Source organism: Lolium perenne, chromosome 4, assembly GCF_019359855.2.
Source record: "Lolium perenne isolate Kyuss_39 chromosome 4, Kyuss_2.0, whole genome shotgun sequence".
In the NCBI taxonomy this organism is placed as follows: Eukaryota; Viridiplantae; Streptophyta; class Magnoliopsida; order Poales; family Poaceae; genus Lolium; species Lolium perenne.
The window spans coordinates 77,654,065-77,676,601 of NC_067247.2; the positions used below are offsets into that span (position 1 = coordinate 77,654,065).

General features: G+C 47.3%; 1 long non-coding RNA gene across 3 annotated transcripts; it reads left to right on the forward strand.

Moving 5' to 3' along the window:
- The first annotated feature begins 8,345 nt into the window (after nt 1–8,345).
- On the forward strand, nt 8,346–13,850 carry LOC127293039 (uncharacterized). Of its 3 annotated transcripts, none has more exons than XR_007845557.2 (5): nt 8,346–8,804; nt 8,910–9,108; nt 10,729–10,873; nt 12,181–12,286; nt 12,355–13,850. It is a non-coding gene; the product is annotated as an uncharacterized lncRNA (long non-coding RNA). The 3 variants fall into 3 exon arrangements; XR_007845559.2 differs by having other exon boundaries at nt 12,364–13,850; XR_007845558.2 differs by having other exon boundaries at nt 8,347–8,804; nt 12,181–13,850.
- Nucleotides 13,851–22,537: the final 8,687 nt, after the last annotated feature.

Sequence of the window (22,537 nt, forward strand, 5' to 3'; positions counted from 1 at the left end):
TGATGTAGGGTTTGGCTAACCTTGCATGTACCCGGCGTTGACGATTTTCGCAGACATGGGCCAGCACTTGGTGAAAATCCAGGATATGTATGTGGAAACTCCTGGTACGGCTAAAATGGAACCTATTTTATGGTAAAGTAAGCCCAAACTATGGTTTCCCATGTACATATGTCCTAAACAAACCAAAGCAAATAAAAAAATCCATTGTTACACCGTCACACGGAGAAAGCTATAGGGGTAGATCTGCGGGGTCCCCGCCCTAGGGTTTCCGAAGATACAGATCAGCGGAGCGTCGGAACCGCTTAAAAACTTGCATATGTCCCTAGCATATGTGCACAAGTGTGATGTAGGGTTTGGCCAACCTTGCATGTACCCGGCGTTGACGATTTTCACAGACATGGGCCATCACTTGGTGAAAATCCAGGATCTGTATGTGGAAACGCCCGGTACGGCCATACCGCATGTCCCGGCGGCCCCGTTTTGCACAGTTGGCGAAGTAAATGAAGTCATAAAATCGCGCGGAGCCGCGTGGTTTCATTTTATGTGTCCTAGCAACCACTGCAACAGACGGAACTGGGATACGGCAATTATCTTGAAAAACCCTTCACGAACAGGGCTATCACGTCCGGAGTTCAATGGCTTTTAGGGGAAATGAGTAGGAAACGGCCCGTTTCACCACATAGTTTGTCGGAACGAGGCCATATTTGGCACGTGCGTGGGCCCTAGGATGGGAAGCAAGGCCCCGGTCGCGGATTTCCAATCCGAACCACGGGCGACGGTTTTTCCATTTTCGGGGTGCCGGAAGGGCTTTTTTTTGTGAAGCAGCTACATGGTGCGCATTTCAGTATTGCGCGGGACCTCCGCGCAGCGGTAGGATACCTCCTACGCACCACCTATCACATGCCATATGCGCGCGGTAGCCATCTGGGAATCCCTCCCGCTTCCTGCGGTGTCCCGCCGAATCCGCTGGAAACTGACCAGATTTGAACTGGGGCGACACTTTCCTTCGCTCAATAAATGGAGGGAAAAATGGTTTTAGGTCTATGACGCGTCATTTTATGTGCTAAATGTTTTCCGTTTCGCGCGTTGGCGGACGGGTGCAACCGCGCGCCCGGTACGGCCATACCGCATGTCCCGGCGGCCCCGTTTTGCACAGTTGGCGAAGTAAATGAAGTCATAAAATCGCGCGGAGCCGCGTGGCGTCATTTTATGTGTCCTAGCAACCACTGCAAAAGACGGAACTGGGGTACGGCAATTATCTTGAAAAACCCTTCACGAACAGGGCTATCACGTCCGGAGTTCAATGGCTTTTAGGGGAAATGAGTAGGAAACGGCCCGTTTCACCACATAGTTTGTCGGAACGAGGCCATATTTGGCACGTGCGTGGGCCCTAGGATGGGAAGCAAGGCCCCGGTCGCGGATTTCCAATCCGAACCACGGGCGATGGTTTTTCCATTTTCGGGGTGCCGGAAGGGCTTTTTTTTGTGAAGCAGCTACATGGTGCGCATTTCAGTATTGCGCGGGACCTCCGCGCAGCGGTAGGATACCTCCTACGCACCACCTATCACATGCCATATGCGCGCGGTAGCCATCTGGGAATCCCTCCCGCTTCCTGCGGTGTCCCGCCGAATCCGCTGGAAACTGACCGGATTTGAACTGGGGCGACACTTTCCTTCGCTCAATAAATGAAGGGAAAAATGGTTTTAGGTCTATGACGCGTCATTTTATGTTCTAAATGTTTTCTGTTTCGCGCGTTGGCGGACGGGTGCAACCGCGCGCCCGGTACGGCCATACCGCATGTCCCGGCGGCCCCGTTTTGCACAGTTGGCGAAGTAAATGAAGTCATAAAATCGCGCGGAGCCGCGTGGCGTCATTTTATGTGTCCTAGCAACCACTGCAAAAGACGGAACTGGGATACGGCAATTATCTTGAAAAACCCTTCACGAACAGGGCTATCACGTCCGGAGTTCAATGGCTTTTAGGGGAAATGTGTAGGAAACGGCCCGTTTCACCACATAGTTTGTCGGAACGAGGCCATATTTGGCACGTGCGTGGGCCCTAGGATGGGAAGCAAGGCCCCGGTCGCGGATTTCCAATCCGAACCACGGGCGACGGTTTTTCCATTTTCGGGGTGCCGGAAGGGCTTTTTTTTGTGAAGCAGCTACATGGTGCGCATTTCAGTATTGCGCGGGACCTCCGCGCAGCGGTAGGATACCTCCTACGCACCACCTATCACATGCCATATGCGCGCGGTAGCCATCTGGGAATCCCTCCCGCTTCCTGCGGTGTCCCGCCGAATCCGCTGGAAACTGACCGGATTTGAACTGGGGCGACACTTTCCTTCACTCAATAAATGGAGGGAAAAATGGTTTTAGGTCTATGACGCGTCATTTTATGTGCTAAATGTTTTCCGTTTCGCGCGTTGGCGGACGGGTGCAACCGCGCGCCCGGTACGGCCATACCGCATGTCCCGGCGGCCCCGTTTTGCACAGTTGGCGAAGTAAACGAAGTCATAAAATCGCGCGGAGCCGCGTGGCGTCATTTTATGTGTCCTAGCAACCACTGCAAAAGAAAATAAAGAAATAAAAAGAAAAAAAGAAAAATAAAAATAGAAATAGAAATAAAAATAATCGCGTGGCGTCATTTTATGTGTCGCCACCCTCAGCTCCTCCACCCCGCGCGCTCAGCTCCTAGCAACCACTGCAAAAGTAAATAAAGAAATAAAAAGGAAAAAAGAAAAATAAAAATAAAAATAGAAAGAAAAATAAAAATAAAAATAGAAATAGAAATAAAAAAAGAAAAAAAAATGAAAAAAAGTGTGCCGACGGCCTAGCCGTCGGCACAGTTAGGGTTGGTTAGCTGGTCCAACCGGACCAAGTTCGGCTCACAGACCCGCCCCGCCTCCCTCTTCCAACCCCGCGCTCCTCCCCCAGCCGCCGCCGCCAGCCGCCGCCGCCGCACCTCCTCCCCCAGCCGCCTCCGCCGCACCTGCTCCTTCTCCGTCTGCAGATCCCGCCGCCGCACCTGCTGCTGGTCCGCCGCCACCTCCTCGCCGCAGATCCTTCCGCCGCCACGCCTGCTGCTTCTCCCCTGCCGCGCCTGCTGCTCGGCGTCCCCTGCCGCTCCGCATCTGCTCCTCCCCCTGCCGCGCCTGCTCCTCCCCTGCTGCTCGGTGTCCCCTGCCACGGTCGCGGCCGCCCCCTGCCTCGGCCGCGCTACCCCTGCCTCGGTCGCGCCACCCCTGACCCGACCACCACCTCCACCCGTGCAGCAATGCTGCTCCAGGATTAGGTACATTTTTTGCATTTACTAATTACTAATTGTTGCAATTTGTAAATAGCAAATAGAAAATAGAAATGGAAAATAGAAAATAGAGATAGAAATGGAAAATAGGAAATAGAGATAGAAATAGAGATAGAAATAGAAATAGAAAATAGCAAATGGAAATGGAAAATAGCAAATACAAAATAGAAATGGAAAATAGCAAATAGAAATAAAAATGGATTATAGAAATAGAAATATGATTTTAAAAATTTGAATTTGTTGTTGTCTAAACTAGGCCGATGGCGTGACGACCCCGGGTCCCTGCTGCTTGACGCGATTCGAGACGGTCGCCGACATCGCCGAGGGTGAGCTAAAACTCCACCTCCTCCATATTTTTACATCACTAGATTCATTTTTCAAGTAAAGTTGCGTAACCTAGGTGTCACTTCCCGTCCGCGAGCGTTACGCGGATAAATATGCATTAGTGGTCGGCATATTTTCAACCGTAACGCTTGCGGCATTTACGGGACAGTCGGCGGATGCGTAGTTGTCTACGTTTTCCATGTTCTACTCCGGTCCGAGTCAGGATTTCGGCGGCGCCTCCCCGTTGTTCTCCGGATGCACATCTTCTCGGTTTTTTGCCGATACGTGTATCGGGAGAGCAGCGGGGAGGTGCTGCCGAAATTCTGACTTGGACCGGGGTAGAGCATGGAGAACGTAGCCAACTATGGATCCGGCGGCTGCTAGGAGCCCACCTAGTACTGTTTTGATTATTGTGCAGCAATTGGACATATGCCAAGGGGGTTCGCCAGCCGTCGAGCATGATTGGAGCTCTTATTAGGCAGTACTGGCCGGGCTTTTACACTCCGGTCCCCGGCGGCGAGAAGAAGCTAGCCGAGACTTGGGCGGACTATGAGGCAGCTCCTTGCCCGGGCTTTGGGACAGCTTCTGACGCCGTGTACACAAGGTTTTGGGTAAAGCATGCTTCTCGAGTTTACTTCATAGTTGATGACCACACTATGCTAACTCATGTCTCTCTCACAATTATTCTTATGCATGATTGCAGACCCATTATAAGGTGCCTGATGATATGGTTGAGCAAGGGAAGGCGGTACTGACTAGGGCTTGTCAGAGGTTGACAAGGCAACAGTGGTACAATCAGAAGCATACCTGCATCGGGCACTTCAAGGCTGAGCAGGGCACGAGGGTCAAGAAAGCTGACAATATCAGGGACGATCCTCAGCTGACAAAGGAAGATTACTTGAAGGTAAGTAAATATTCAATGAGACTCTATGTTGCTGCATAGTTGGGATTGCATTATGTGTTCTTCAAATGAGTTTTGGTTTTTCAGGTTATGCCCCTATGGTGCGAGAATAAGGAAGACGCATTTGAGGCCTTGGTAGCGAGGTGGGTTGGCGAAGACGCCGACTTCAACGCCAAGAGCGCGCGCAACAAGGCAAACCGGGGCACTGGAGGAACACACAGTGCGGGAAGCCGCAGCACTGAGCGCTACAGGAAGCACAAGGTACATATATACATGGAACAACTTGCATTTATTTCCCCTCATATTACTACTTGATACACATAACATTTATCTTCTTGTGCAGAGGCGGAACTCGGGGAGCCTCTCACCGAGGTGGGAGGGTGGCGAAGATGAAGCTGAAGCGGCTGATCTGAGCCAGCCTCAGCCCTCGCTGCCCGAGTACTTCGGCTATGCCGAAGAGGAGTTGGAGAAATCTTGCTCGGTGTTCAAGGGTCTTCATCCGGAGGTGGATGATCCTATTGAGCAGGAGACCGACTTGACGGCGATTATGGTGGCGGGGAGCGGCGCGGAGCATGGCCGCACGAAGCTTCTTAGTGGGGTGATCAAGCCGCAGAGGACCCTCACGCAGATCAGGTCTACCCTCACCACCGGCGACCCACCGGTCGCGCCTCCTCGACACCGTCGTACGGATGTAAGTTTTCTCATTTCCATCTTCTTTCCAACATTCATCCCTGAATGGCTAAATTGACATGACTCCTTTTCTTGGAAATTGTAGGCTCACTTTGAGGCCGCCTACGCGGCCGCTTATGAGAAGTATTTGACGGTTGTAGCAGAGTGGGACCTCAAGAGAGCGGCTTGGGAAGGGTACCAGGAGGCGACGAGTCGTGTAAGTTCCAATCTTTTATGGTTCGAAGACATGACAAGTCCCACCTCCCCTTTTTTTATATCTGCAGCGCTTGACATCTAAACTATCTTGCAGGCGCTCAGGACGTTCTTCTTGACTGGAGAGAGGATCGCACTTCCGGTCGAGGAGCCAGCTAGGCCGGGGCCGACTCCAGTGTGCCCATCGAGGGAAGCTTTCGCGGCCACATACTACGCACGGACTCCGGTAAGTCCTGTGCCTAACCATTGTCTAAGCTGCTTTCACCGCTTTCCTTTCGCATGTCTAAGATGCTAACTCTTGTCAAACATGTAGGGCACGGGAAGTTCACGGAACCGACCCTCTCCTGGTTCGTCGCGCGAGGGCACACCGATGCACCCCGGCCGCCATTCTCCCGGTGCTTCAGGTTTTTCTCCTGCTGGCGATGGTTCAGGCCATGGTTCTACTTCGGTCTACCTTGACAAAGGCCGGACGCCTGAATTTACAAGTCAGCAACTTGGTTGGACCCCCTGATCTTAGTCCCCCCTTAGCTAGGTGTCTAGCGGGTGTGTGTCGATCATGTGTGCCATGTGTTGACGATGTATGATGATCGTGTGTGCTACATGCTACATATTTGTATCACGATGATGTTGTTAATACATTTGATGATGATTATGTGCTGTGCAACATTTGTGATGCATTTCAATGTATATTACTGCTATTTATGCTGTGCGTGCTGTGCTGGGCCAGGAAACGAAGCGGGAAAACAAATGGTCATGTCTGTGCCGACGGTATAGCCGTCGGCACAGCCACCTGGACGTGCCAAATGGCAGGGGCTGTGCTGACGGCTATGCCGTCGGCACAGGAAGGTGGTGCCCAGCGGTGGCGCGGAGCGGGCGGCAGCGCGTCTGGGCCGAAGGACCTGGGCCGACGGCTTGGCCGTCGGCACAGGAGCAGGGGGCGTGGACGCGTGGCAGCCCCTGGTCGTCCGATGGCAGTGTCTAGGCCGACGGCTTGGCCGTCGGCACAGTAACTCCCTTGCCCAAACGGCCGTTAGATGCTCCGCGGGCCCCACGTCGACTGTGCCGACGGCGACTGCGTGCCGACGGCGGCGTCGTTCGACCGGCGGGCTGGCTTCTGTGCCGACGGCGAAGGCTGGGCCGACGGCGAGCCAGTCTGTGCCGAGGCATTATTGTGCCGACGGCGGTGTGCCGACGGCGGCCGTCGGCACAGACGTGGGCCGACGGCAGGTGGTGCTGTGCCGACGGCCTCCGGCCGTCGGCCCCTCGGCTGGTTCCCGTAGTGATTTTAGTTTTTCAAAAAATTCTGAATGATCCTAGAAGTAGAAAGTGACTAGGAAGTTTGCGGCGCGGCGCACGCCGCGCCCATGCTGTCTAGGGTGTGGGAGGTGTAGTTTGTGTTGGTGGATTGTTGAATACTTCGAGAGGGGAGGCTAGATGGGGCTATTCGGTATAAGTGATTGTTTGACTGTATGACATAAGACTTTAGGATTTATAAATAATATCTGCTGATGATATATTAGATCTTATCGATATTTTTGTGGAATCTACTTACTTCTTGTATGAGATAACTGATCAGATTTCTTAAAGCTTGCTGAAATGAATTTGGTGGAGTTCACTTGTCAATTTGGATATGCTAGTATTACCATCTGAGCTGAACTTCTGAAAAGAGAAGACAAACTAAGATATATAGTGTATCAATACATGTTAGAGTATCAAAATATGTACCCACATAATCAGTGGGAAATTAAGCAGAGAACAGAAGAAACTATTTTCTCGTCATGTTTAGGAAATTTGCGAGATCCATGGCAACATCAGTAAGGGATGTTGGAGCAATGTCAACGAAGACCGCCTGATGTACGCCTCGCCGAGAATGGCGTCGGCGTGGGCTCGGCGAAGGATTGGCTAAGCGGCGGGGAATCTGCTGTCGGGAGGGCCAGAAGTGCAGATCTACATGAGCTTTGCAAGACCCATTTAGATTGTATTGTGGCACTGCTGATGGGTTGTTGTTGTCCGAAATAAGGACGCCGGCGGAGGGGAGAGTCAGTGAGTGGCCCGTGCGTTGCTTCAGCGCGTTTCTTCAGCGAAAAAAAAGAGTGGATGGAGTTGTTGTCACCTACCACTGGCTTCCTCCTCGGAGGATGGATCTTTGCAATAGGATCCACGCGAGTAGTGGACGGAGTTGTGTTGGGGCTGGCAGAAGAAGGCGGGGGTCTGTAAGGGCATCCTCCTCGAGGTGTTTCTATTTAGGGAACTAAAGTTGTGCCTTGTAGTGTTGTGGCACTGTCTCTTGCTTAGTCTGTATATTTTGGTATGGATCTGAAGAATATATGTAAGCCCGATCTTATTAGCGATGGCTACTGTTGAAGTGATGTCCGTGTAAAATTAAAGGTGTAAAAAGGAGATCCAAAATGATAGCAATAAATAGATAGACGTGGAGAATAAAGGAGACATAAGGCCGCGTATCTGGATTCAGTAGCACCGTCTGCTGGGTCATTGTGGCATCATCTGTTGTATCATTAGGCTGTTTTACTTTTGTTAATCTGTACATCTGCTTTTGTAGATAATTGGCAAACTCAAATTCACAGCATATATGGTAGTATTATTAAGATAAGATGTTTTGAAGGAAAAAAATCTGAATGCTAAGAGTGAGCAAATGGGTGCTGTAGATTTCTTTCAAAATTTGCTAAACAAACATGTGCAATCTATGGCTGGAACATGTAAATGTTATTTTTCTGTCAAAAAAAGGTAGATGTTATTTCTTTTCTTTTCCAGAATCGTGCAATTAAGTATGTAATTCGAAGACATGAGCCGGACCACTTCACGGCCCATCTAGGCCGTAACTTAGTATTACTGGTGGGCTGCGAGCAACAGATAAGAGGCAGTGCTTCTACGGAAAAAAAGGTGGTTTGCGTGGGTGAGTTGATCGGTGGAGAGTAGCTGTCAGGCTGTCACCTACATCTGTCTTCATCTCCAGAGGATGCTTCGAAGGGGAAAAAAATAGCAAGGTTAGAGCCTATGAAATGTTGAGCAAACTTGATCACCGTCGCTTGCAGTTAACATGGAAAGCAAGCAGATCGGTCCGGGAGGCTACGCCGGATTGGCACTTTCGATCTTAGCCACCTGCGCTGCGCCACTGGATTTTGCTGTTATGAGCTTTTTTTTGGCCGGGAGGGAAGAGGAGCTGGCAGCCGGAAGGGGTATGAAGGGACTGGGCGGGCAGAAGGTGTGTCGCGGGGTCGCCGATGACGCGGCGACATCGGGTCGGGCTTATCCTCTTCCCGGTCATCTCTGCATGCGTATCCCTGGCCGTGCTACACCCGTCCGTGTGGGACGCATCAGGCGGATGCGGTGAGCAAGGTCGCGGACGCGGAGGACGTGTTGGTTATCTAAATAGGTAAGCATGCTCTGAATGCTCTGTCTTTAGATCTTGCAGCATGCTCAGATTTATTCTTTTTGTTTGTTCAAATCAACTGAAGTTTCATTCTGCTGGAACATGCAGCGATAGGATTTTGTTTCTGATCAAGATCTATCTCTTTGGGAGCACTGATTTTGTCACTGAGCCTCAAGGTAAGAGGTAGAAAGGAGGTGCTCAGTGGCAAGCGATGGTATCGGATAAAAAGGCATGGAAGCTGATTTAAGCTAGTAGGCCGTACAAAAAAAGTACAGGAAGACGAATTGAGGTGTTGTGCTACCACCTGGTATGTTCCTCTTTTCTGGACCATTTGAACTAATTTGTTCATATTAGGCCTGTATTAGTTTCATGAAGCTCCTGCTTTCTTCAGTCTTACTTTCTGGTTGCACAACAGATCATGTTTCGCCTTTTCTGTCTGCCCAAATAAGTTGTAACCGAAGAAGCAAAACTAAAAAGAAAATAGATGGACGGTATAACCCTTTATCACATCGACTTATCACAGAAATTAGAGGTCGTATAGAGATAGGGGAAACAAAAGATAGCCTTTAACATATCCATTACATTTGTGAAGAGCTGTACAAATTAATACACACAGAAAAACTATTGACGGTGCCATCTCACAGAATCAGATGGCAATAGCAAACATATACTAATATGATGTGCGCCAAATGAGCTGCATTCATGGCTGCAGCAGCCGTAGACAATATTTTGAACATCCAACACCTACTGTTGTTATATGCAGACACGTATGCTAAGTTACGTCGATATCTGCAGCAACTGTGGATAGTAGTCTGAACAGTCAACAGTTTCTGTTGTTATATGTAGATACCTAAAGCTCAGCTCACTGAGCACTTCCCCGTGCAAACTTTCAGAGTTAAATTCCTGGTTGTATATCTGCTCCTGTAGTAAAGTCTAAACAATTAGCTTTTATTAGTTCATACTAATAAAGAACAGAATGGTGAGCAATTAATAAAATTTACCAAAGCAGAGCCTGGGTAGAAAGTACAATAAAGAAACCTGGCACTCTTTTTTCAGAGCATGGAACTTGCATGAAGAACCGGTGATTCTTCTTTCTTTTTTACTCGTTTAATCAGTTCCATCATTTATGACTATACATACATACTGCCGTCTGGCTGTTCTGAGGAACCATCAGGATTTGCACTCATTCATTGATATTCCCATTATTAGCTAATCAATAACACTGATCCGTTCTGAAAATAAAATAAAAAGACAGTGCAATTTCTGAAAGGATGAAAAGAATAAATGCACCTGAACTTCTGCCCAAACACTTGAACGGTCTAGTATTTTAAGTTAGCCTGGTCACTACTCCAACGATATCTAAAATTGACAGTAAAGGAGAGAACTGAATGAGCATGAGAGGTGTGCGTGGCAGAATAGCATCAAATGACTTTGTGTCGTATGCATATAGGGGGAAGTTTTCAGGCTGCCGCACATTGTATTCTGAGGCAATACTGATTCTATGGGGTGGTTTGCTGTTATGTATTTTTTTTCTAGGGACCAACAACCATGAAAGGTTGGAGCCTGTAGATCTGGCCCTCTTTTAGCTTCTATCTGAATTGATCCATTTGGCTGGCTAGCAGGGAGCCTTTCTATTGTGTTGCCCTGCAATATCATCTAAGTCTAAGTACACGCTTATTGTAAATAATCACTAGTTCTTGTAATAATTACTGGCACAACAAACCAAAAAAGGAATATGTAATGTCAGCTAGTAAAAAGATGAACATGTCTAATTGTAGGCGTTTCATATGAAGATGAACAGTGGAAATAAAAATCCAAACGTTCGGATGAAATATATTGTCATAGATTTCATCATCTGAAGGTTGAGTAAATATCGGCAGTTAATTGAATGAGATGGCTAAGCTAACTGCATGAATCTCATGTGTAGGTCAGCATGGAGGATGAAGAAACTGAATGTTCAGGAGATACCAGTTGGTCAACGACAGTGAACCCCAATTCATACACATTCTATTCTTGGTCCTTGTTCTCCAAGATCCGTGGAAGATGCAAAAGTGAATTCCGCCGAGATCGAGGTGAGACATCTTTTACTGGAGAGGCCTGCATTTCTATTTTCTTAAGTTTCCTGCAAGATAAGTGTGGAGATCAAGTGTGAACTGATTGAGCAAACAAACCACCGCAACAATGATCAATTTAAAACAGTGCATAGGGTTATATTTACTGCTCGCGCATGCCCTGAGGTCTTCAGTGTTACAAAATCTAGATAGCATCATAACAGAGCCATCATGACCAAGCAAATGAATCAAAAGCTTGTATGGATAGATCATTTTTTTATCAAAACTTTAAACAAATTTATAATGCACTCGGAAAAGGTATTGAGAGAACATAAATTCTGAGCATATGGGAGTAACTTGCTAGCCTTTTATCTTTAAAGTAAACGTAATAGTTTGAATAACCGCAATGGTTTTAATTATTTGTCTCACTCCACTGACCATTGTACTCTCAAAATGAAGCTTCACGAAGTATTTCTTCAGAGAAAGTCGTGAGAACACACTCTTAAAGGAGAAATGATTCTCACAACACTGGACCTCTCTGTGTGACGATAACCTTATAAAAAGTACACTGAACTCATAAAAGAAAAATATCTATAAGCTAGCTGGTATCTTAACAAATGATTCTGGATTTTATTGCACAGCGCATATAAAACAACAGGCCATAATCATTGTCTATAAGTTATCCGAACCTAACAGCCTACATCAATCCACCTCAATCAGAATCATTTCCATATGAGCCTATGTATGATGATGACCATATGAAAAGTGCCGGCCAACATATATGAAATAATAGTACGAATAGAATCTGTAGTTGTGAAATCTAAAGAAAGACATTTCCAGCATGTCCACATAATCTCGTGTCTTAATTGTGAGTTGTTGCAAAATCCACATCTATTATCTTCCAAAGAAATATTCTAACACTGCAGCAGGCCTCATGTATTAAGCCTATCAGTAAAAAAAGCTAGAACAACAACAGTTTAGATGACTATATGATTTTCATAGAAAATGAAAACTTATGGGAGGATAGTGTCATGGGAGAACTTTATATATACCTTCGGGATGCTAAAACCTGAAGTTTTCCGAGACAAAGGCTTTGTTGAAAATAATAGAATAGGAATATCGCAGGCATCCTCTAAAAGAGGAACAGGCCTCCTCTAAAAGAGGAACATGGAAAATATCACAGGAGTTATCACAGTTGAAGACATGCTGGACTGAAAAAACATTAATCTTTCACAAAGTAAAATATGTGAGGGCACTATTTCTTGTTCTTAAGAAATCGCCGATCCAAATATCAAGACAGCTAATACCAGATTTCCCATTTCTTTCAGTGCAAGCAGAGCTTCCAAGATAATAACTCAATCCCTCTCTCATAAGTAATAAGCGGCAGTGGTAGATTTTTGGCACCAGGAGGCTCCTAAATCAGATTCACCAAAGGTAAGCCATGATGATAAAATAAAATGATGCAAGTTCTTCATAACCATGTCATTTTTCACTTTTGATAGCACCAGCAGGACTATCAGCTGACTCACATTCCACCCAGAAGAGGAAAATTATCCACCAGAAAATGACCCAACAACTCTCCCATCAGAAGTACCATGGAAGCAGCAGACATACATCTTCCAAGCGGAGATGGAGCATGCAAAGCAGAAGATGGAACCACTGAGGAATGCCTCCCGGCCATGGCATCAACAGCGGCATGGCAACCTACAACATCAATCAATCAGTAAACAACATGACATTGCTGGTAAATTTCTATGATTAATATAAATTTCTATGAGTCTCCCGCTACACCGCCTTGGAAGCTTTCCCTCTTCATCCGACCATCGAGCACACACAGCCAGCAAGGTCCATCACCACCAATCCCATCACCGCGAACAGCTCGCCTTCCAGAAGGATCTACGGCAGCGCTGTGAGGTCTGGCCACGCATCACCGCGAACAGCTGGTCCTCCAGCGGAAGCCGAACGACAGTGAGAGGTCTGGCCGACGCTGAGGAATACCCAGGCAAAGCTGAAACTGCGGAGATCGATAGCATGGCCGGAAGGGTTCGAGGATCCTCCATGGCGGCCAGGAGAGAGGAGTCCGGTGGATGTAGATGTGAAGATCAGCCAAAGGGGTCGGTGGAGACATTCAATACTCCTCCTGGACATCAATGACCACATGGTTTCTTCTGGATCCGGCGAGGTCTGACGGAGATGACATCGACAGAGAAGATGAGACCGGACCTCGTTAGCTGGCTCGCCGCTGCGTGCATCTACATGACGGTGCCGGAGGCCGTTGATAACATCTTCGAACGACACCCTCCATTATCGCGACGGCGCCGCGCGCAGAGGGTGACCGATGCTCCTCTGCGCCGCTAGTTCCCCTGGGAAGGAGAGGAGGGGTCCGACCTTCTCGTCAGCCAGCCGCAGAGAGAAGGCCAGGCAGGGAGAGGAGATCGCTGGGAAGGGTGTGGGCGGCGGTGTTGGGAAGGAGGAGAGCAGTCAATTCCTATTTTTTCTTGGCATGGCGAATTGGAGCGGTGGAGACGTGCAGATCGATGGTTGCTCGATGTGGGGGTCTCCGCGCCGCTTTGACCGTCCCACGTTGTGAACCGGGAAACCGGGAATTGTGGGTATAGAAGAGAGAGAAACCTGTAAGAAGGGATGAGCAACCGGAAACCATAAGAAGTAATACCGGAAGAAGCCGGTCAGATCTGTTTTTTTCACGCGAGAAAAAAGAAAAGGAAGTCCCGCACGTCCAGGAATATCAGCTCGTGAATAGGGGAAAACGCAATCGTGCCAAAACCTGATTGGTGGAAACGGGACCATCAACAGTACCCAAAGTAATCTCCTTGCGGCAGAAAGGGTTAGCTTTGATATAGTTTATTATGTATTCTATGAACGTGCACAATTTCTAGTGGAAATAGATTATATATCCTTGGAAGTGCAAGAATATCAAAAGTGGAAATCTTGGTGTCTCCAATAAGACATGGATGATGGATCCTTCGTCTTGTCTCCATTCTTTTCATGATTTTTCCTTGGTCACTTTTTCCAAACCATATCTCGGCGGTACTTTGCCCACGTTTCTATTCTTTCGTGCCGAACAGGGACGCGCACACATGCATATTCGGTATGACATATATAGGGCATCGGCGCAATGATTTGGGTACGGTACGATTGATTCCAAGCATGGAGGGTGCCAAAAAATCATGAGATCCCTATCGGTTTGACGCGACGAGCGATGCGATGCGACGGTGACGGTGACGGAGCGGGGCAGTTTCCTCGTGGCCGACACGATTAAAGACGGGTCTCCCTTGCTGGCTGGCCGTGGCAGCCGTCGTGTCCCGTCGGGCACTTCCATACTTTCAGCTACCGTTGCGCTCGCGCGGTCAAATATTACGTTTGAGACCAAGCCCAGCGTCCGACGCATAGTGATCGGCCAATTCGCGGAGACGCTAAGCTAGCCTAAATGTATGTTTTGGATGCGTCTTCATGGACGTTGTGCGAACGCGTCGAGTGTCCGCTCGCGTCTCGTGGATGTTTGGTCGGGCCCGTCTGGCAGCGACTCTGGCTCGATGCGTCTTCTTAGCCGCACGAGTCACTGGCGATGAGGCGTCGCTTTGGCAGTCTGCGTCATGTTAATGGCGAACCTCGCCTGCCGAGCGGCCGCCGCCCACCTCTGCCAACGAAGTTATCGCAGTGCCACACGTGTCACGCCCCTCAGCTGCCTCCGGCGTATATAAAGGCGGCGCGCGCGCTCATCTTCCTCATCCTCTCCTCCACACAAACCCTAGCATCCACAACCTCCACCGTAGCACTGCCTCGCTCTTCCTGTAACGCAACCAGTCCCGCAAGGAACTCCATGGCGGGTCCAGGTGGCTACCGAGGTGGTCGAGGATGCGGGCGTGGCCGCTGGAGCCACTGAGGTGGAGCAGCTACGGCTCCACGCTCATCCTCGTCTGCGCCGTCATCGTCTTCGCAGGAGGACCGGTGCTTGAAGTTCCTCCTCCGCATCGACCAGGACCCCCTCGGCATTAAGCGGCTCCCGGGAAAATTCGCCGAGTTCGTCGATGGCGTCGAGCCGGCCGAATTGCAGCTACAGGAGTCCAGCTGCAACTTTTACCGGTGGCCTGTCGAGGTCTTGTTCGACGGGTAGGGCAGGATGTACCTACACACCGGGTGGGACAAGTTCGCTCGCGACCTCGCTCTCGAGCCTGGCTGCCAGCTCACCTTCCTCTACGAGGGGGATGGTGAGATGATCGTCAAGTTGTTCGACGACACATCCTGCCGCAGGAACTACCACACACCGACGAGTCCGGCTCAGAAACCGACAGTTAGAACAGAGTGTTCTTTCTTTGCAGCGAAGATGGCCACAGGCCAATTGAAGCCGCTAGTAGAGCTTTCTGTATGTTCTCCCTTGGTAGGAACAACAGGGCTATCATTGCCAGTTGGATTTTCCACTTTGGGTGATTGAGTGTGTACGAGAGTGTTCTTTCTTGGCAGCGAACATAAGAAACCCGTGTGGCCAACACTAGTTAGGTTTCTTTATTTTGCAATGTTTTACCATGTTCCGAACTATGTATTAGTTTGTGTAATGTTTGCAACTATGTTTAAATGAAAAAGAAAAAAAAAGTAAAAAAATAATATGCGTCGGGCCACTGGAGGCACCCCAGGCGCAAGTGGACGCGTGAACAAAAACGACCATTTGCACGTCCGCGAGGCGACGCAAACGAACGCGCGCGGATAATTTGGGTGTCCGTTTTGCGTTGCCCGGTTGGAGACGAGATGAGCCGAGTGCGGGCGCCCAAAAGGCCAAAAGCGATCGCGGTGATAGATTGGCTACACTACGGACACAAGTCAAGGTGCCGACGGCTAAATATTGTGCCGACAACTTTTTATCGGGGCTGTCAGCACTGACCCGAACAAGGCAGGCCGCGAAGAAGGTTGTCGGAACAACAAATCCATCGGCAACGGAAAGTTTGTGTCGACGGTGGCCGTCGGCACAAAAGAAGTCCGTCGGCATAGGCTCGGCCAGGCTGTCGGCATAGTAAAGGCATTGGCACAGGGGTCTCCGCGGTGACGGCGAGGCGACGCTGTTATTTTTTTGGCCCAGGCCCAAAAAAATTTCCCTCCACGCACCCCACCGCGGATCGCCTTTTAAAGTTTCAACTAAATAGTGATAAAAAAATTCAAAAAATAAAATCCTCCGAGATGTCCATGTGTTATGTCATCTAGTTGCAAGAGAATTTAACAAAAAAATGAATTTCGGCCTTTTTTGCAAAACTGCGTCATGTATCGGTAAAATGGCATTAATTTTTGCATACAACGTCAGAAAAAAATGTATAATATATCAAAATGATCCTGAGAGAAGGTTACATCCGAATTGACTTAGATTACCCGGTTTTCATTTTTTTTAGATTCTCAAAATTCCTAATAGAAATATGAAAGGAGGACGATTTTAGTTTTTGCGAGAAAATTAGGATTTTTATTTTTTTTAAAAAAATAAATTTACAATTGCGTCCTGCATAAATATTATTATTACTTAATTATTGATGTTAATTTAAATATTTGTTTAAAATTCAAAATTATAAAGAGTTGTGATATCATGGTGTAAGGTTTAATAGGATTGATATGGTAGCATTATCAACAAGGTGTCATTTCTTTCTTGGAAGCTCAACCGGAAGGAATGTAGAAGTTAAGCGTCCTAGGATTGGAGTAGTGTGAAGATGAATGATAAATTGGGAAGTTTGACCATGAGTGTAATTTGACTTAAGATTAAGTGTAGTTAGATTTAAAAATTATCCATGTGAGAGATTAGGAAATTTTGAAAGAATTTGAGCCAGAATTCCCAAACGGCCCTTAGTTCTATGCCGACAACCAAGCCATCGACACAAGTTGATGTACCGACGGCAAATGGGTATGTGCCGAGGATATATTGTGACAACGGTGGCCATTGGCACAGCCTATGCAGATGACCAAATTGGTTTGTTCCGACGGTTTCTGGCCGTCGGCACCTTGACTGGTTCCCGTAGTGCTACCCTTTTCTTCTGCTAATAAATTGCATTTTTATCCCTTTTCTTTATTTTTCGAGAACCCAAAACGGATGTGCACGTATTTGTATTAAGCTGACAGGAACGCCAAAGAATGGCTACATCAGCACACGCCTTTCGGCTTACAACACACTCCTATGAGCTAGGGTGACAACCTCGCTTTGTCTAACCTCGAGCCAAAAGCGGAGAAAAGGCAGGGCACCGAGCCTCCAAACCTAGTCACAACCAACGCCGAACACCACCAAAGCACGACCAAACAACAAAACTGCCCAGAACAACGTACCACTACTCAAGTTCCTAGAAGAATAGGCGAGAAGCGAGGGAATGGAAGGGTCTGGCCGAACCTGGGAAGGAGACAACCGGAGGAAGTTGACAAAGGTGCACATTGCGCCCCGAAGACTCACACATTGAGAAGTAGACTACACACGACACCATACGGACTACCCGCAAGGTTGCCACCTCCGAATGCCATAGCGGGGACACCCCTCGCAGCCTAAGGAAGCTCCTTCAAGAAGGGGAACGGCGTTGCAACGCTGCCGCCCGGTCCGAGAAGGAGAACTAGAGTTTCCTCTAGCGTCGGGGGGGGGGGGGGGGATGGGGGAGGTTAGGCCCATGACCACGCCTCCAAGAAGGAAGTGACACCCACAGGCGTTACCGTGGCAAGCAACGGAAGCACCGAGCGAGGTTTTCACCCAGGCACAGACCTTCCCTCCCGAAACGGAGACAAGCAGAGAGGATGCAGCTACTACCGCAAGTAGCAGCACTGTCACCGGTGAAGGAGAGCATTTCCTACCATCGCAGGAGCACCCAAGCTCGCTAGATCTGAGATCGAGATGGTGACGAGGCAGAGCAGGGGAGTTTCCATCACCGGTGCAGAGCTCCGGCAACCCTGTCCCTGGTGGAGGAGCACCACGAGGGCCAGCCTACCGGCTAGAACTGGAACCGAGCATACGCTAACCGGGCCCGGCAAGGCCCGCCCAAGCCCATCTGGGCTGGCATGGGCACCGCCGCCAGCCACCACACTCAGGTGACCTTCCACTAGGAAAAATCCCTATTTTGCACCATGAACCCGCCGAAGGTTTGGCGAAATAACAACTAAAAACAAGATCTGACTCATTTGTGCCTGGAACTTGTGAATCCCGATCTAAATCAAACCCCGGAGCTGGGATAGGACGTCAAGCGCGAGCTCTGCGAGGGTTTCTCCTTGCTGGCCTTGACTAGTTCCGCCGCCAGCAGGTACAAAAAGTAAGCCGCCGCCGGCAGGTTGGAGCCCCCGCAGATCTCGCTATCGTCACACAGATACGACAGGAGACATCTGCTGCCACAATCGACACTACCGGTTATATCTCCGCCACGTCGAACGCCAACGCCGCCATCGGGATTCGTAGTTTCAACTTTCAATGGCAAGGGTTGGAAGAGAGGAGTGCAGAGACACGGGACGAAGAGGAATGACCTGAACGTCCTTGCGCTAGGGCATCCGATGCGCCGTTAAAGGTTGTCCATTATGAGGTGCCACATTAACCCTAGAAAAAGGTCACCGTTAAAAAGAGCGTCAAACAATCTTAATTAAGTTTACCGACCAGTGTTTCTTGCCGCAGTTAGATGATGGACTGGTGGCTTTTCCAAAGAATGCAAAAACACTGCAGGGGCTTGACCCACCGTATTCCTTCCAGAAAATAGATTTAAAAACTATTGATATTTTGAAGCTGTAGCACCAGCTGTTGTGTTTTCATTTTGTCATTTACTACAATACAAGGGAACAATTGTACGTGCCCTTAGTGGTTCCATGAAAATTCATGTACCTATGATGGACGTGACGCAACGTATTAGACGTGAAAATATACTGCTACCTACATAAGAGAGAAAAACGTTAACATATGCAGGGTCAACCTTCGCTCTGGTTTTGGTTGATGTCTCCAATAAGACATGTAGGAGTAGTACTCCTACACGTAGGAGTATTATGGATCCTTTGTCTTGTCCGTAGTCTTTTAATGGTCTTTGGGCGGCCCTAGCTGGCGCTCGATCGCCAGGAAGAGAATGAGCGATCGGTTTCCCCCCGCCCAATTAGGGAAAGCCATGTTAGCAACTCTAAATCCGTATTTGAAAATTCAAAATGTTTTATCTCACAAACGACAACTCCGATTTAAGATCTGTTTTCACCAATAAATCCGTCTCGATGAGATCTTCAAAACTAGCACCCATGTTGATATGTTTCGAGAAACTTTTAATCGAGCTAAAAGTTATCAACCCTCTCTATCTGAATAATCAACCCCTCCATACTTGACTGATCAACGGTAAATGTATAAAATTATCAACCTGGTGCAGGCTATTGAGAGAAAGTTCTGCATGCATGCACAAATAGACGAATCTGCTGATGTCAGCGGAATCTTTTCCAAATTTGTAAATTCAAAATGTTTTAACTTTCAAACGACAACTCCAAATTGAGATTCACTTTCACCAATAAATCCGTCTCGACGAGATCTTCAAAACTAGCACCCATGTTGATATATTTCGAGAAACTTTTTTCGGGCTAAAAGTTATCAACCCTCTCTATCTGAATAATCAACCCCTCCGTACTTGAGTGATGAACGGTGAATGTATAAAATTATCAACCTGGTGCAGGCTATTGAGAAAAAATTCTGCATGCATGCACAAATAGACGAATCTGCTGATGTCAGCGGAATCTTTTCCAAATTTGAAAATTTAAAATGTTTTAACTTTCAAACGACAACTCCAAATTAAGATTCGCTTTCACCAATAAATCTGTCTCGACGAGATCTTCAAAACTAGCACCCATGTTGATATTTTTCGAGAAACTTTTTTTTCCGGCTAAAAGTTATCAACCCTCTCTATCTGAATAATTAACCCCTCCGTACTTGAGTGATCAACGGTGAATGTATAAAATTATCAACCTAGTGTAGGCTATTGAGGGAAGTTCTGCATGCATGCATGCACAAATAGACGAATATGCTGATGTCAGCGGAATCTTTTCCAAATTTGTAAATTCAATACGTTTTAACTTTCAAACGACAATTCCAAATTAAGATTCGCTTTCACCAATAAATCCGTCTCGACGAGATCTTCAAAACTAGCACCCATGTTGATATGTTTCGAGAAACTTTTTTCCGGGCTAAAAGTTATCAACCCTCTCTATCTGAATAATCAACCCTCCGTACTTGAGTGATCAACGGTAAATATATAAAATTATCAACCCCAAAGTTAATTTTATTTGAAACAGTTTAGCGATATTTTTTTTAGTTTAGAAGCTATCAACCCGGTGTCCTGTTATTTATCAACAGTAAATATAAATAACTACCAACCCTAAAAATCTTATTTTATTTTGAATATTTTGGCGACTCTTTTTAGTTTACAATTTATCAACCCGGTGCCCCGTTATTTATCAATGATAATTATAAATAACTACCAACCCTAAAAAGTATTCCATTTAGAATATTTTAGCGAATATTTTTTTATTTTACAAGGTATCAACCCGATGCCTCATTATTTATCAACGATAAATATAAATAAATAATAACCCTAAAAAGTATTTTATTTAGAATATTTTAGCGACTCTCTTTTAGTTTAGAAGCTATCAACCCGGTGACCCGCTATTTATCAATGGTAAATATAAATAAATATCAATCCTAAAAAATTAATTTAATTTAAAATATGTAGCGACTCTTTTTTGTTTACAAGTTATCAACCCGGTGCCCCGTTATTTATCAACGGTAAATATAAATACCTAGCAACCCTAAAAAGTAATTTTCATTAAGAATTTTTTTAGCAACTTTTGTTAGCTTACAACTTAAAACAGTACTTAATTTGAGTAGCAAGTGGTAGTTCATTTGAGTTGCAAGTGGATCTTCCCACCCGTTATTTTCCCCCTTAAAAACCACTGGCCCGAAAAAGGGAATTGCAAAAGGACCCCATTAAATATGAATTACCGTACGAAAAAAAACCCAAAAGGGAATTGTAAAAAGAGAATTGCAAGTCTGACTCGTGCTGAAAAAAAAGAGTGAGATGCTATGTGTATGTGCATGCAACAACTTATGATGCATGCAGTGTGAACAGTGCTGAAAAGTTGGCTCATTAAATGCAAATCCATGAGATGCTCTGTGCATGTGCATGCATGCAGTGTGAACGCTCTTGGCTGCATGCAACTTGCAAAGTAGTAATACAAGCTGTTAGTGTGAACATGTGTGAACGCAATTAAAACACTACGTGATACAAAAGGGAATTGAGTCGCGCTTTCGCGCAAGCGCTCCACGCCGACAGAAACTGAGCGCTCGAGCGAGCGATTGCCAGAGAGGGGATTCGTCTTTTAATGATCTTTTTCTTTCACTATTTTATCAAGCATAACTTTAGCAGTATTCTAACCTAGTAAAATAGTGCCAAAGGTATGCGTGGCTAGAAACGTGGCAGTATTTCTAGCCACGTTTTCTTTTTCTGTGATGCCGAACACAGGGACGCGCGCACATATGCAATGATTTGGGTACGGTGCGGTTGATTCCAAGCATGGAGGGTGCCAAAAAATGATCGATGATATCCCTATCGGCTTGACGTGACGGACCCGGCCAGTTTCCTGGTGGCCGACACTATTAAAGACGGGCCTCCCTCCCTGGCGCGCGGTGGCAGCCATCCATCGTCTCTCGCCCCAACGCCAGGCCCCGTCCCGTCCGCGGACACGTCCACACGATCAGGATCGCAGATGGATTGGCGAACATTTTTTTTTCTACAAAAACACTTTTTTACGGCACTCTTTATTACGGAGCCCGAAGTGCGACCGTCGGTCCGCGCCTACTTGGCGTTGGGGACAGTCGGACAGATATGTCACGCCACCGAAAAAATGTACGTGGGCGAACACAGCTCAACAATGGATCGCATCCGTAAGCTCTTTTCAGGGAAGCCATTCGTGTAACGAAGTGCGAACAAAGAAATGAGGCGGAGAAATTCCAAGTTTTTGTGGAATGGTTTTGATACATTGGTTTCTTATAAAGGGCAGAATGTTATTTAGTAGGATGCGATGTCTAAAAAAATAGAGCCACTGCTCCAAAAAAAAAGTACCCATGTCTTCCTGCCAATGTAAAGACTGTGGCTCAGCAGCTGCTCGGCAATCTCGCCTGCAGGGCTTGAGCTGCTGCAATCCATCCATGTCCATAACTGGAACACACACATCGAGACGCACTGCCACTTCATTTGGGAGAGGGTCGAGAATGGCTGGAGGTCTTGGAGTACATCCACAGACGATTACCAGGCGGCCATACTAACAAAACCACCAGGGTGACTCAAGTTCCAGGTGCTGCACTGGAAGATCGGCATCATCTAGCTCAGGAAAAAAAAACTAGATTCAGTTTTTCAGTCAGTTGGCTGCATCCTGTTTTTCAGCTTTGTCAGCCGCCATAGTAGGCATGACTGCCGCCAGAGTCGCATGCCGCAATCGCAGAACATAGCATACCATAGCTAATTTATTCAGCTCCATATGTAAGTTACAGCAAGATCTGCGGTCAAAATTACGCAAGGCAAATTTGAACGGTCCTTAATTCTACAGCAAGATCATCAACACACTTTACCCAACTCTCAAATAGCACAACCTCAGCCTCTTCAGTGCCATCTAAACTTGCCAAACAAATACTATACCAATAAAATGGAGACGACG